Source organism: Triplophysa dalaica, chromosome 2, assembly GCF_015846415.1.
Source record: "Triplophysa dalaica isolate WHDGS20190420 chromosome 2, ASM1584641v1, whole genome shotgun sequence".
Classification (NCBI taxonomy): Eukaryota; Metazoa; Chordata; class Actinopteri; order Cypriniformes; family Nemacheilidae; genus Triplophysa; species Triplophysa dalaica.
Genome location: NC_079543.1, coordinates 23,966,622 through 23,981,998, shown reverse-complemented (window position 1 = coordinate 23,981,998; position 15,377 = coordinate 23,966,622). Strand labels below are relative to the sequence as shown.

Here is a 15,377-nt window from a genome sequence, read left to right as displayed (position 1 = left end):
ATTTTCTCAGGAGAAAAAACGTACGCCAAAGACATGCGTGAACGTTTGCCGGGCGCAGCAGTTACACATCACAAGCGTTCTCGCCTACATGTTTCTGCAACAAAATAAGTAAAAAAAGCTTCAGATACCGAATGTCTAACGTACACAGACATGTACTCTCCAAAGCAAGGAAGTTGTTCTGACAGTCCTGCTGTTTCACAAGGACAAACATCTCAGAAACGCTCTTTCAAGTAAAAAAGAGATGGGCCACATCCAAAAGAGTTATCACACACCAAAAGAGAAGTTGTGACACGCTCCATTAAGACTCCAGCCATCTAATATTCCCCCAGTAGTCGGTAGACCTCAAGCAAAGCTTTCCACGATCAAGAAGAGGAGGATTTTATTAAAAGTTCTCTCTTTTAACCTTTTCTCAAGAGCACGCCAAAGACCGACTGGCTTGTTTTCTCGCGGATTCTTTCATGGGTCTTACCGGTGTAACCTTGGTGCGGTTGTCATGTCTGAATATGATGGACAGACGGATCTACTTTCATTCATAATTTAGGCAGATTCAGATCAAACGTCGTTCGCTCCCAATTCAGCCTGACGACTGGAATCTTATGTTTGGAATGACAGTGGAGGGCATATTATTTTATAATAAACTAATGTTGGAAGAGATTTTTAACAGTTTTCTGGTGCTCTATAGAAGTCAAATGCTAATACAGTTTATTACAGATGAAGCAAAGCAAGAAGCTTGTAGCTAAAAAAGGTTTATCTACTGTTGAAATATGAAATACAGTGATCTCTTTTTGTGGCTAGAATAGAAACACCACACCAGGTCAACAGTGAAAGGCGTATTACTTATCAGAAAAATCAATGATAGCATCAAACCGCAAGTCTGCCAACAAGTAACACAATGAAGTCTGAGAGGACATTTTATCTGAGGTGTTAACTTTATAGACTTTTGGCTTCTTTTCTCTATACCTCTTTTTCATTTGGTTGACACCATAAATAGCAAAAGACAAGCAAAAATAGGGAATGTACGAAACGTGACTTCATTCTAGCCTCCCATAAGAACGAAACAATAAATCTCCTTAATGTCTCTGTTATTTCTCCAAGATATTAATGAGTTTAAATGAAGAAGGAATAGTTCAGCCAAAAAATAAAATTCTGTCATCATTTACTCACCCTTAAGAAAGATATTTGAAAAATGGTTGCAACCAAACAGTTCTTGGCCACCATTGACTGCCATAGTAGGAAAAATTGCTTTGTCAATTTCTTTGTTCTGTTGAACGCAAAAGGAGATATTTTGAAGAATGTAGGTAAGCATAAAATTGTGGGGCACTTTTGACTACCATTGTAATTTTCCCTACTATGGTAGTCGATGGTGGCCAAGAACCGGTGGGTTTGGAACAACTCGAGGGTGAGTAAATTATGTTTTTATGAATTTTTATTTTGGGGTGAACAGTCTTATACATCTCAGATATTTCTCAGATATCTCAGAGAGGCTGTGAGTGTAAAATATATTAAAATTATGATTGTTATTCATAAGAAAAAAATGACTAAAAATCTTTTTAAAAGTGCATGTAATAAGACTCTTCTGCTGTTAAAACACGCTGGCACCAATTATAGACAAATCAGCCAAAACATGAAAAGTGATTGACAGTGATTAAATATCTGCTTGTTAAATCTACTTTTAATTACTTGTTCAATATTCAAGAGAAAAACATCATCGCCTTACATTAGTCTGTGTTTTCAATGCAATAACAACCCTCAGAATTATTAAAGCAGAGATAAAAGAGAAGTGTACACATGGGAAGTACTCATTATTACACAGAAAAAAAGTCTCTTTGGTGTTTTTAGGATTTTTCTGATAGCGTGCCATTAACTTCCATAATCACTATGCCGGTCAAAAATCATATTCAGTTTTTTATTTAATCAACCTCATGTCATTAAAAACATGTATATAACTCTTTCTTTAACCAAAAGAAGATATTTTGAGATATTTTGGTTTTGTGTCCATACAATGGAAGTCAATTTGGGACGTTCTATGGTTACGGGCGTTCTTCGAATCATTTTGTTTTGTGTTCTGCAGAAGAGAGAAAGTCATACAGGAAGGAAATGAAGGTATGTAAATGTTGAAATAATCTTCATTTTGCTTGAGCACTATTGTTTAAGTAAGCATCCCGTAATTCGCCACGTTAACAGGAAGTGAAAAATTGCCCTCCCTAAACTCTTCGTGACTTATGACCACAGTCACCCTGTGCAAGCCAATTTATTACAAGACACAGGTAACTCCTGAGGGACTGTTCATGTGATAAGCATCCTGAAAAAGTTCCTGTGGATAAGTGTTGGCTTGAGAATTAAGGTCTTTAAACGAACAGCCCGACATTTTCGAATGTGTTCATATTTGGCGCTTGTTTGTACGGTGTCACTGAATTGTCAAAACTACTCTTGCTACGGATGCGAAAAAGGCAGTTTTGTAAAAAAATAGTACTTAAGAGAAAAAAATTTGAACGTACTTGTGTATTAACAAATTTAAGTACATTGAACCCTATTTTAATGATGTTTTTGCTTGTGTGGTTCAAAGTATCCACTGTAGGTTTATATAGTTTTTAAGAGAATGGTATAGTTTACCAAAGTATATTTTCATGTGGGCAAATATATATATAAAAAAAAGGAAAACGTGGAATCCAGAAAAAAAAAGGAATGACATGGAATTTAATTGGGCCATATATACCGAGTCAGAATGGGTTTCTCATGTGATAATTTCAAAGCATAATGCAGTGCTATAATACCTTCAATTTCTACCCCCTTTTTTAAGAAAATGCTTTTTCTCTTTTTCATTACTTTTCCTTTTACCTACAGAGGGAAACATGAAGAAAAAAGCCCCTCAATGACATGGAAGAGCAGAATTCCAGAGAGATAAACTCCAGGGGTGGGACACAGCTGCCTGGATTAAGTCAAGAAAAGCTGGATTTCAAGTGCTTGATCTGTAATTTTAAAAAAGATTAGTCTCGACTAGAACCAAACGTGTACGCGAGCTGGCGTATACGCACCGGTGCCGAAGCAGTGGCTCTCCCACGGGACACACCGTAGTACGTGATCTCATTAAAGGTAGACACTTTAATATTTGACAACTTCCCCTGGAGGACTGTGGGCAAAGCATGACTTCCAGTGTTGTCAGATTGGCTTTGCAGAATTTGCGTTTGTGTGTGTATCTGCATATGCAAAAAGTACAATTATATCCCCACCGCAGGAAGAAAAGCATTTTCCCAGTACAGACGGAACAGAGTTTTTTTAACTGCACTCTCAAGGTGACTACGACACAGATACATCTCTGTCTGAAAATTCAGCTCAATAAAGCTAAACTTTGTGATATTTAACTGGTAATTAAAAGATAAAAACTTTGAAGATAAAGGTGCGTTCACAGCATGCAGCAATTACCGTAATGGTAAGATCCAAACGTGCAAAAAGTGCGCTGGTCGAACTTTTCTGAATTTTCAGATAGCTACAACGTAGAAAACATTCCTTTGTAAGTTTTATTGATCTGTTGGACACGAAAGAAGATATTGTGAAGAATGTAGGAAAGCAGTTCTGGGGCACCATTAACTGCCATTTAAATTTCCCTACTATGGTAGTCAATGGTGGCCAAGAACTGTTTAGTTACATTCTTCCAAATATCTTTCTCTGTGCTCATCAGAACAAAGAAATACATATGGATTCAGAATTCAGAGTAATTGATGACATTATTTCATTTTTTTGGGTGAACTGTCTCTTTAAATACAGCGAAGATCACTTTAATGCAACCGAATCTGTGACGTTTAAGCATGTTAACTGCTTTGCTTAAGGTCAGATTCTCTTGTTGCATTGAAACGCAAGATGATCTCACATTGATACAATTATGAAATATAAAAAACATGCATACGTGTATTTAAATCTTTTCAAATCCTGGAGCCAAACGTTCCCCACTCCAAGGTCAAAGATGATACAGTTCATTCCTTAAGCTCCATCTGGCATAAATAGGGTGGTGTTAACCCATGGCAGAGACAAGAAAACTCTGACGTCTCCGACGAGTTGGGGGTTCTCTCATTCGTGGTTCATTTTATTCTGCAATTCATTTGTATTCCGAGTCACAGGCGGCATTCTTATAAGGCCTTAAACGCACACACATACACGCACACACACATACAGGTAAACCAATATCATTTCATCAGCACTCCTTCTTTCCACCACTATTTTTCTTTCTCTCACCTCGCTTTTTGCCTCCCTGTCATTTCCAGTGGCTTTGATGAGGTGCTCCATCATTCTTTGGCTTCTCATTTTTATTCTATATTTCTCCACTTATTATGACCCCCCTCACACACCCATCCACCCATGACCGACTCATTATCACTTATATCACGCTTACATGTCAACACAGTCTGTGATGTTGAGCTCAAGGATGCGGTGTATGTGTACGGCCGGCGTCTAAGCGCGTTACGTGCTCACGTTCGGCATCTCATGAATACCTAATGGACAAAAACAGAAGGAGTTTTGATGTGTCGGGAATGAGTTTTTGGCTTCCAAAAACTGCCCAAGCATAAAACGACGCATGATGAAATGTGTTGCTTTGAAATAGCAAATCTGTATCAAAAATAAGAAACTGGGATGAAGCAAATGAAGAAAAAGTAGCCTTTTGAGGCGCAGAGACGTTGAAAAGAGTCTTCCCTTATTGACCCGGATTGTGCAAGATGCATGAAATACGTTTTAGTTTGTTTCCTGCAGGCATTTAAATGTAATGTGGCATGGATGTGACTATATTGATATGTATTATCAGAGTTTAGCTGTGTCGTCTTAAAAACCGGCACAGATATTGCACAGAGAAACATCACAAAAGTTGTAAAGTTTCATTGCTAGGTATCTACGTACCATATTAAGAATTTTCATTCAAATCAAATTTTGCGTTACAAAATCCGAGCAGTGTTATGTGATCCGATTTGGGATTACAGGTTTTCTTTTGAATAGAGCTAACATGCGTTCATAATTCTTGCAGGTGAAGTATTTCAGAGTGAAACTAAATAACCAATGAGAAAAAAGTACACCATTTATTTGAATTTGATCTATATGGAAGTAATTGAATTGGATAAAGCAGGCATGACATAACAGTGGATTTTGGACGGTCACAAAAAATGATCCATCTCCACCTCCTGAAACATGACCGGCAGCCAATTTGGAAGATCATTTTTTATTAGGACATGACGGCTGAAGGTCAAGTTCACCCTCAAGAGCATCTTGACATATATCATTGTTAACGTTTCTTCATGAAATCGAATATAATCAGCTATTGCCATAAATAGATAAAAGTCATTACGTTTTCATTAAAGTCCATTTTTTTATTTTGTAAAAATAAAGAAGGATCTTGATATTATGTTTACCAAAATCATATTTCACCCAAAAACAACTTCCGTCATTTTCTCAACCTCATGAAATCATGGATATATATGACTCATCATTTCAAAACGTTGAATCTTATTGTTTTTGTGTGTCTCGACTAGTTTTCATATGATATTTTCTAACGCAACAAACCAGAACCAATGGTATTCGAAGTTAAATGTTTGATCATATAAGAAATTAATGAATTTTTGGGGTTTCAATTTCACAAATTGAGGTTGTATCTTACACACGAACTGCTTCCATATTGTAGCTAAATTTGAAGAAATAACAGAAGTCATCTCTTATTGTCTGTTCTTTCTACATTATTAGGTCAAAGTCATCTATTTAAATATTATTAAAAAAAAAGAAATTGTATAAAAAAATGTTTATGTTTGCAAAGTTATGTTTTTGTCTACGAACTACTGACATTCAGATATTTAAGCATGCACCATCAAAACTGTTTCCATAGAAAGTTTCATCAGACGCACATGCTAACCTGAGTTAACTTCTGGTCTGTGTTCGTTATATTATCACAATTTATTTTAATTTTAATTTTATTCAATTGTTTTCAATTATACAAAAACAACTCAACAGTTATTGATTATTTGCAGAGATCTATCAGAAGTTAAGTTTGGACCACATTATGTTTGTTTACGTTGTTGTCAATTGTTCTCCTCACGAAAGAATCCAACTTCCAAGCCATACTTTATACACAGCGTACAGGTATCATATATTAGCTGCCCATTCCATTCCACTCCGAATGTGATGAGATGTGATAAAGATGTGATTTCTGCTCAAGGTCAACCCATCTCATTTACAGTCCCTCCAGTCACACTCTTGGACACCTGAGTACCCGTAACAATCCTCAAGAAACGTACACTGACAGACAGTTCAAACATATGCACGCACACACACACATGGTGAAGTAAACCTCTGAGTTATCATTCTCCTCATCAAGCCTTTGGCAAAACATATTGTGACAGATACACCCCCACCACACACGCACATGCGCACGCTCCCAGAATGCATACGACTTTGGCTTGACTGGCAGGCGTTCAGGAATGACAGCTCTGTCGTGTCCTGTCAGAGCTGGATTGTGACTGGCAGACTCTGGACGGATGAACATCTGGGGCCTTTCTGAATCAAAGACCATCACTCACCGTCACACACAAACCCACGCGCGCGAAAACAGATGCAAACCAATGAAATCGGTACTGTCTTGCTTCTAAATTAAATACTCTAGAGATCTGTCAGACAACACAATGTCAAATGACAAAAAAACTGTCATTTTTATCTATTTATTACATGTCAAACTAAAATGTACTTGTGACGTGTGTGTAAGCACGTAAATACCTGTATAATGCAGGAGTGTGTGTAAAACAAGACTTATTTTATAGTTTTCTTTCTTGAAAGGCTTGTTTTGTATTTTGAAAGTCAATTTCTACTGAAATGTTACAAAAAACCTATTGAACGATTTCACTGTTGCTGCCCAGAAAGAGAGATACAGTTCATTGAACACCCACCGACACGAACATTCTGTTTCTCTATATGGGGGAAGTTGTCACACTGACATCTGCTACTAAATATACTCACACATTTCAGATAAACTTACAGTTAAACGATGTATCTACATCTATAGATATCTATCTACAGTATGCCTCTATCTGTACATCTAAAGTTAAACTATGCATCTACCGCTTTCTTTCTATGCAACTATCTATCTATCCATAGTTATCTAGACTATCTATCTATCCATCCATCTATAGTTCTCCATCTATCTTTGCATCCATAGTTGTCTATCTATAGATAAATGCATTTATAGTTATCCATCCATTCATCCACAGTTGTCCATCTATCCATGCATCCAAAGTTGTCTATTTATCCATCGATCCACAGTTGTCTATTTATTCATGCATCTATAGTTGTCTATCCATCCATCCATCCATAGTGGTTATTGATCCATGCATCCATAGTTGTCTATCTATCCATCCATCTAAACTTGTCGATCCATCCATCCATAGTTGACTATCGATCTATAAATTCATAGTTCTTTCTATCTTTCAATCTATCAATCAATCCATAATTGTCTATGTATCTATCCATCCATCGATAGTTGTCTATCAATCCATGCATCTATAGTTGTCTATCTTTCCCTCCATCTACAGTTGTCTGTCTAAAGATAAATCCAACTATAGTTATCCATCCATCCACAATTGTCCATCTATACATGCATCCAAAGTTGTCTATTTATCCATCGATCCACAGTTGTCTATTTATTCATGCATCTATAGTTGTCCATCCATCCATCCATCCATTGTTATCCATCCATCCACAGTTGTCCTTCTATCCATCGATCCACAGTTGTCTATTTATTCATGCATCTATAGTTGTCTATCTGTCCATCCATCTATAGTTGTCCATCCATCCATCCATCCATAGTTGTCTATCAATCCATCCATCCATTGTTATCCATCCATCCATCCATCCACAGTCGTCTATTTATTCAAGCATCCATCGTTGTCTATCTATCCATCCATCTATAGTTGTCGATTATTCTATCCATAGTTTTCTATCGATCTAAGCATCTATAGTTATCTATCAATCCATCCATAATTGTCTATCTATCTATCTATCTATCTATCTATATATCCATCCATCTTTTGTTGTCCATCCATCCATCCATCCATCCATCCATAGTTGTATATCAATCCATGCATCTATAGTTGTCTATCTATCTATCCATCCATCCATCTATTTTTATCCATCCATGCATGTATCTTTCAATCAATATATATCCATTCATCCATCGTTGCCTATCCAACCATTTATAGCTGTCTGTCTTTCCATCTATCTATAGTTGTCTATCTATCTATCGATCTATCTATCCATCCATCTATAGTTGTCTATCTATCTATCTATCTATCTATCTATCTATCTATCCATCCATCTATAGTTATCTACTGTATAAATGCATGTATCTTTCTATCTATGCATTTATCTATCTATTAATCCATCCATCCATCACGTATATTTAACATGAATAAAGCACATTAGCATGCAAGATCCATAAGCTAAATCAAGGCAAAACCGAACCGAGAGAATGCAAAAAAGAGAGAGAGAGGTAAGGAAGGAGGGGGGAGTTATAGAGGAGGGCAGGAAGGGAAGTAGAGAAAGCGAGTTTTATTTAAAGGTTTTACTGACAGGCCTAATGAATGGCTACCGGATTAGAAATAGAAAATAAACACGCCAAGCCAAACTAATCAATCAAAGCTCAGGCCTGGAGGAGTGCCTGTGTTCATTATATTAAACACACACACATACTGTATGTACCTTTACAACACACACCTTTACCAACAAACCTTTCTGTTCCACCCCAAACATCACACACATGTAATTACTGCCATCTCATCAAACAAAAAGAAACTTTAAAACGCGTTGAAGAGCATCAGTGTGGTTTATCCCTCAAAATCTGGCGAAACCACAGAGCTTCTGAATGCTGCAAACTTGAACGCTGCGTTTAATTCTCCTTCTGGGTCTGAAACTTGGCCAGCGTTTAATTCCATTCATCATCAGGACGTTGTCAAAATGTAATTTGATGTTTTTTAATGGCATTGACATTCAGAGCACTTAGCAGCTGTTGCCGTGCAACAATTTCCTTCAGCTGTTGATTGAAGCGTCTTTCACTGAACCGACATCAGTGGATTGTGATTGATTAGTACAAACCAGTCCCGTGTCCAAATACTCACACTTCCCTTCCACACGGTACATCACATGTGTAACAGCATCCATAATCTTACTATTTATGATACAGTAGGTGAACAATACCTGGATGAATCTGTGGAGATTCTTCACTCATAGTTCGGTGGTTCTTTTGATCCATAACAAAAATAACGCGAGGAAATATAACCCATACATATATTCAGACAGGTAACACACGCTGTGGAAAGCTTTCATGGCAACAAGAGAATAAATATTTAATTATCATCTCTCAGATATGTGAATCGTGGAGTCAAGCACGCACTGAACGCTCCAACGCTCCCATCCACTTGAACTCCACAACCTTAAAGTTCAGTTCAGCGTTTGTCCGAGCTTCATTCTTTATTTTCAAAGGCGTTTTCATCATCTTTAAAGCGTTTAATCCCTACCGTCCTCCTACACTCCGTAACCCAGTCACAACCCAGTCAAGAGCTCAGATCTGAGATGAAACTGAGCTATAGTCTCGCGTCAGGGGGCACGCTCGCACGCTTTCATGTGGAATGAATATACATGCAAAAACACATCTGACCTCGGTGGACAGGATCAGCAATGCCATTAAAAGCCAAATCTTTCCTTAAGCTTTTCATGTCAGTGTGCACACCTTTCAAACAGGTTAAACGACTGCAATATCTGCTCTTTATCCAGAATTGAGTGATGACATTTTCCAACAGCGTTACAAATAAATAAAAGTTCGCCCATCATTGGCATGTTTAGCACCTTATTCTGGACCCTTTGTATACCAATAAAGTCTTAACGTACAAGTCGACCACTGTAGAGTATCAGAGGATGAGGTGAGCAGACAAAGGGCAATTTAATTGATTCATTTTGTGTGAGAACTGAGCGACAGGTCACAGGGGGATTGTGGGATTGACAGCAGAGTGGAGCAAGCAGTGATATCCTTGAATTCTGAAATATTCAACCTTATGCAAATAATAGCCTTAAAACACGCCTGCCAATCACTGTGTGAAAAATGCAACGGATTCCCATAGTAGTTTAACAATCTGCCACAAAAAGCGGGTATTTGTAAAGCGGTGGTCTTTAATCATTTTGACTTCAATGCCCCCCTATTGTCCAAAACAATGTTTAAAGACCCTGTGTTCACAATTTTTGCTGGTCATTCATTCCCCCTACCTACAATCCCTCCTGGTATTGAGACTCGAACCTGAAACCTTCGAGCGTTCCTCGCTCCTTATTACTCACTGGAATAGTTATTTTCACGCGAGTGATGCAAAAAATATTGCATGATAGAGAGTGTCAAACAGTAGGTGTCAATGAACGCTTTGTGCAAAAGCTCGAGTTGAAATTTTTCAACTTGTGTAGAAGACGTGTCGCCCGGTGCGAGTTCACGTCTATTCGTATCTTAGCATTGACTTTTTATGTATTTTTCTCACGTAAACCTCTTTCTGTTATTCGCGTTTGATCTGAAAGCAGCATTAGAAAAGTATGAGAAAGGTTATTTTGCAGTGATTTTTCCTCAACTGTTTTAAAGGATTTAGTGTTGAATCACCTTGTTTACACTACTGTAGTACTATTTCATTCAGGATTAAAATGCATACTGAACATCTTTATTGTGGCTAATTTCATTGGGCAGACACTGCTTCATTTGAGCATTTAATATATATTTTTTAAATAAAATGTTCCATTATTTTTGGATTTGATTTAGTGGACTTGTGGAAACATACCCTTAAAGGAGTAGTTCACCTTCAAAATGAAAATTCTGTCATTATTAACCCTCTTGTCATTTCAAACATATGACTTTCTTTATCCTCCAGAGCACAAAAGAAGATAGTTTGAAGAATGTTGTTAACAGCCCCACATTCACTTGCATTGGTCACAATAGAAGTGATTGGAGGACTGTACTGTTCTGTTACCAACATTTTTCAAAGTATCTTCCTTTGTGTACTTCAGAAGAAAGAAAGTCATACAGGTTTGAAATGACAAGAGGGTGTATTTTCATTTTGAAGGTGAACTACTCCTTTAAAATACTTAAAATTCGTCCTCTTTTTAAATTGCTCTGTCGCTCCAGCCATATCTAAGTCAAGACAGTAGTTATCAAGCCCCGCAAGAAGAGTGCTGTCTACATGAGTGAGAGAGAGAGAGACATGCTGCTGTCAGACATTAGCAATAGAGCAGAGAGCTCTCAGGCCACACTGATCCAGCAGTGACTCCTTAATTAGCTCCAGAGCTTCTCGCTGATTACTGACACAGCAGGGGCTAACCATACGTGTGTGTGTGTGTGTGCGCGTGATGAATCTGAATGAGCCTCAGACACGCAGCACTACATTATTAGATTATATTCTGTGCTCGCAACAGAAAGATGTATCCATTAATAAAGGATAGCGTCTGATATGATTTCACTTACGTCAGACAAAAACCTCTAAACTGTGATATTCTAGGAAACCACTTTGTTATTTAGTACAATTTATGGTTACGTCTGTCTCTGCAGGTTTCTCGGATTAATTGTTACAATGTTGAACATTATCTCAATGCGAGCAGACAGGTTTTATTTGTCAAAGAGGTGATTATAAGGCTTAAGAAATGCTGACTAAGAAGGTAAGGAAGACATCAATGCACGTCCGAATAAGGCGGGTGCATATGATATCCCACAATCCTGTGCATGTGGTTCAGCACTTGATAGTAGCAATACCATTTGAAGGAGTAATAAGTCAAATGTACACACATTTCTACATAGAGAACTGCTTTATCAATAAATATTTGCCCACGTGAAAGCAGCCTTAGGAAGTGCTGGCGGGATATTCAATACATGCATGTGTTATATCTGTTTATGTTCTGACAATAAATAATTAAAGAAAACCTGATCATTTCAAATCTCTTTTTTCCCCAAATTCAGATTTCTTGCATTGTCAGGGTTTTAGAATGAGACGATTTTTCATAGTTACCAGTGTGCTGTTGTGCATGAAAATGCACTTTTGACAGATTGGGCAGTAAGTCAATAAGAAAGCCGTTTCGGACATATACAATGTGTGTGAGAGAAATGGTCAGATGAGGGAGAAAGGAGGTTTCATCAACCGCAACAGCATATCTTGTACTATTCAACAGAATTATGCAAAGGACACATAGATACACACTTAAGTAAATGTATTACAACATTTTCAGATATTGTCAGTATGAGACTCTAAATACTCATTTTAATATAACTAAATAACAAATGATATTACAGCTGCCAAAAACTTTTCTGGTTTTAAGTTAATCAGATTTGAGGCCGTCTATGTGCTAGTGCACACTATAGCTACACAATACTGTAAATCGAAATGATCGAAATAACGCAAATGTGCATGTTGTAATGGTTAATTTTGCATAATTGATATAATATAATATATGAGTACATTTTTTTAACTTGACACATCATATCACGTATTGTTTATCGCATTTTTTTAGCAATTTATCGTGTATCGCATATACAATTTCTTGTTGACAAGAAGTTGATTTGTAAGTTGACAAACTTATGAGTAGTTACTCCAAAATAAAGTAAATCTAATTATTATTTCACCTTATGTCTTCCAATGTGTAGCCTATATGACTTCACCTTAACACATTGAATTAATATTAAATACTCCTGGTTCTTCTTTGCTCCATAATATTACTGGAATTCAACATTTATAGTAAAAAGTTAGTAAAACATTGTATTTTGTTTTCCTAAACAAAACTTTTTGGGTAACACATTGAATTTGTTAGCAATTAGTTCATGCATTAGCTAGCATGAAATAATAATGAATAATACTTCTGCAGCTTTTATTAATCTTAGTTCATGTTTTTGTAGCATTTACTAATACATTTTTCAAATCAATAAATTAATGTAACGCATCATGAACTAACATGACAAATTATATTGACCTTCACTAACATTATCAAGGATTAATAAATGCTGAAAAACGAAATTGTTCATGTCATGTCATGTTAGCTAATGCATTAACTAACAAATCATTTGGATTACTTTAATCATGAATGGATGAGCTTTTCGAGATTTCAAACATTTTACCCAATTAAATGAAGAGCCAAGATATTATTACAAAATAACTATTTGTGTTGATCGGAAAAGCAGTCACATAAACATGAAATGGCATGAGGGTGAGAAAATAATGAGAGAATTTTAACTTTGGAGTGAACTTCTGCTTTGACTTACACCAGATACACATTCAAAATATAGTCGATGACTCATCATGTACTCACAGGCGTATCCAATAAAATGCTGTCTGGGTCTCCTTCCCCCTCACCACCTGACTAAAGCTAAAACCAATTGCCTGTTTTAAAAGAAAAGACATGCCTTTCTTACCAGTTAATGGGGTCTTCAAGTAGCTAATTTGCCAAAGTAATGCCTTGATCAGACAATGAACATAAAATTTAGTACATATGGGCATTTAGATAAATTTATAAGAACGTTAAAGATCAAGGGCACCGTATTTTGTGCTATAAACATGTAGGAATGATGGATTTTCACTGTCATATGAGTTGAATAATCATCCTGACTCTAATCACAACAAACAATTATCAAAACAAATGACGTGAACTTCTCCGTTCTCAGTCCTCAGTAATGACCCTACAGATTGATCAGACCCTTCATGAGAGACCGACATTAATTCAATCAAAACATTAAGTTAAAGCTGGAGGCGTATACGCTAGTGTATATGTGTGTGTGTTTGACATGCATTCTTTGATCTTTTATTAAACAAAACCATTTGACCCTTAAAGAAGCAACAGAGAGAAAGAAATACACTCACCTAAAGGATTATTAGGAACACCATACTAATACTGTGTTTGACCCCCTTTCGCCTTCAGAACTGCCTTAATTCTACGTGGCATTGATTCAACAAGATGCTGAAAGCATTCTTTAGAAATGTTGGCCCATAGTGATAGGATAGCATCTTGTAGTTGATGGAGATTTGTGGGATGCAGGAAGCTCCCTTTCCACCACATCCCAAAGATGCTCTATTGGGTTGAGATCTGGTGACTGTGGGGGCCATTTTAGTACAGTGACCTCATTGACACGTTCAAGAAACCAATTTGAAATGATTCAAGCTTTGTGACATGGTGCATTATCCTGCTGGAAGTAACCATCAGAGGATGGGTACATTGTGGTCATAAAGGGATGAACATGGTCAGAAACAATGCTCAGGTAGGCCGTGGCATTTAAACGATGCCCAATTGGCACTAAGAGGCCTTAAGTGTGCCAAGAAAACATCCCCCACACCATTACACCACCACCATAATTGCATTAATGAGAAATTGAACAGGTGTTCTTAATAATCCTTTAGGTGAGTGTACATCTAAAGCTATTTTACAAATGTAATAAAATCTGAGCTTATTTTTGTCCAACTAATTTTTCCTACGATTCGCCAAAGATTGAAGCATTTGATTATAAGCCCTCAGTAGGTCTAATTGGTTATGCTTTAGAGAAAGTTTGGAACAAATTATTAATGAAATTTTATCCCCTGCTATGTAAAACTCTATTCAAGTGGCAGTTGAAAGAGCAGTTGAAGTTTATTACCTGAAAGTTCCCCCAACTTTTCATTTACTCAACCTCAAAATGTTCCAAATCTGTATACATTTCTTTGTTCCGATGAACACAGAGAAAGGTATTTGGAAGATGGTTGCAACCAAACAGTTCTTTGCAACCATTGACTGCCGTAGTAGGAAAAATTTCAATGGCAGTCATAAGTGCATCAAAACGGTTTGCTTTCCTACATTCTTCGAAATATCTTATTTTGTGTTCAAACGAACAAAGAGTCAATGGTCATTAAGTCAATGGTCATTAAGTCAATGGTGGCAAAGAACCGTTTGGTAACAAGCATTCTTCCAAATATCTTTCTCTGTGTTCATCAGTACAAAGAAATGTATGCAGATCTGGAAGAACAAGAGGATGAGTAAATGAAGAAAGAATAAACTGTTCCTTTAAAGCTATTTAAATCTTTATGTGAGCAATGTAGCTCTCATTTGCATATTCATAAATGTTGCATTGTGATTGGTCACATTACATAATTTTCATTGCCAAAAATGATATGAAATGCCATGAGTTAGTGAGTAATATTTTTTTGGAATTTTTGTTTTTGGTGTACTGTTCCTTTAAGAGTTAGCGGTATGACACTTCTATGGATGCAGTACAGGCAGTTTTAGTGGCATTTCCAGCAGGTACTTGAGGAAGGTGCCACACACACCTGCGCACACCATGTTACTGACCATCTGTCATGTCTGACGGCCAATCATCAGTGTCA

General features: G+C 36.9%; 1 protein-coding gene across 1 annotated transcript in view; it reads right to left on the bottom strand.

Annotated features, from left to right (window-relative positions):
• The window catches only part of sdk1b (sidekick cell adhesion molecule 1b), a 189,864-nt gene that overhangs the window by 122,507 nt on the left and 51,980 nt on the right, over window positions 1-15,377 (bottom strand).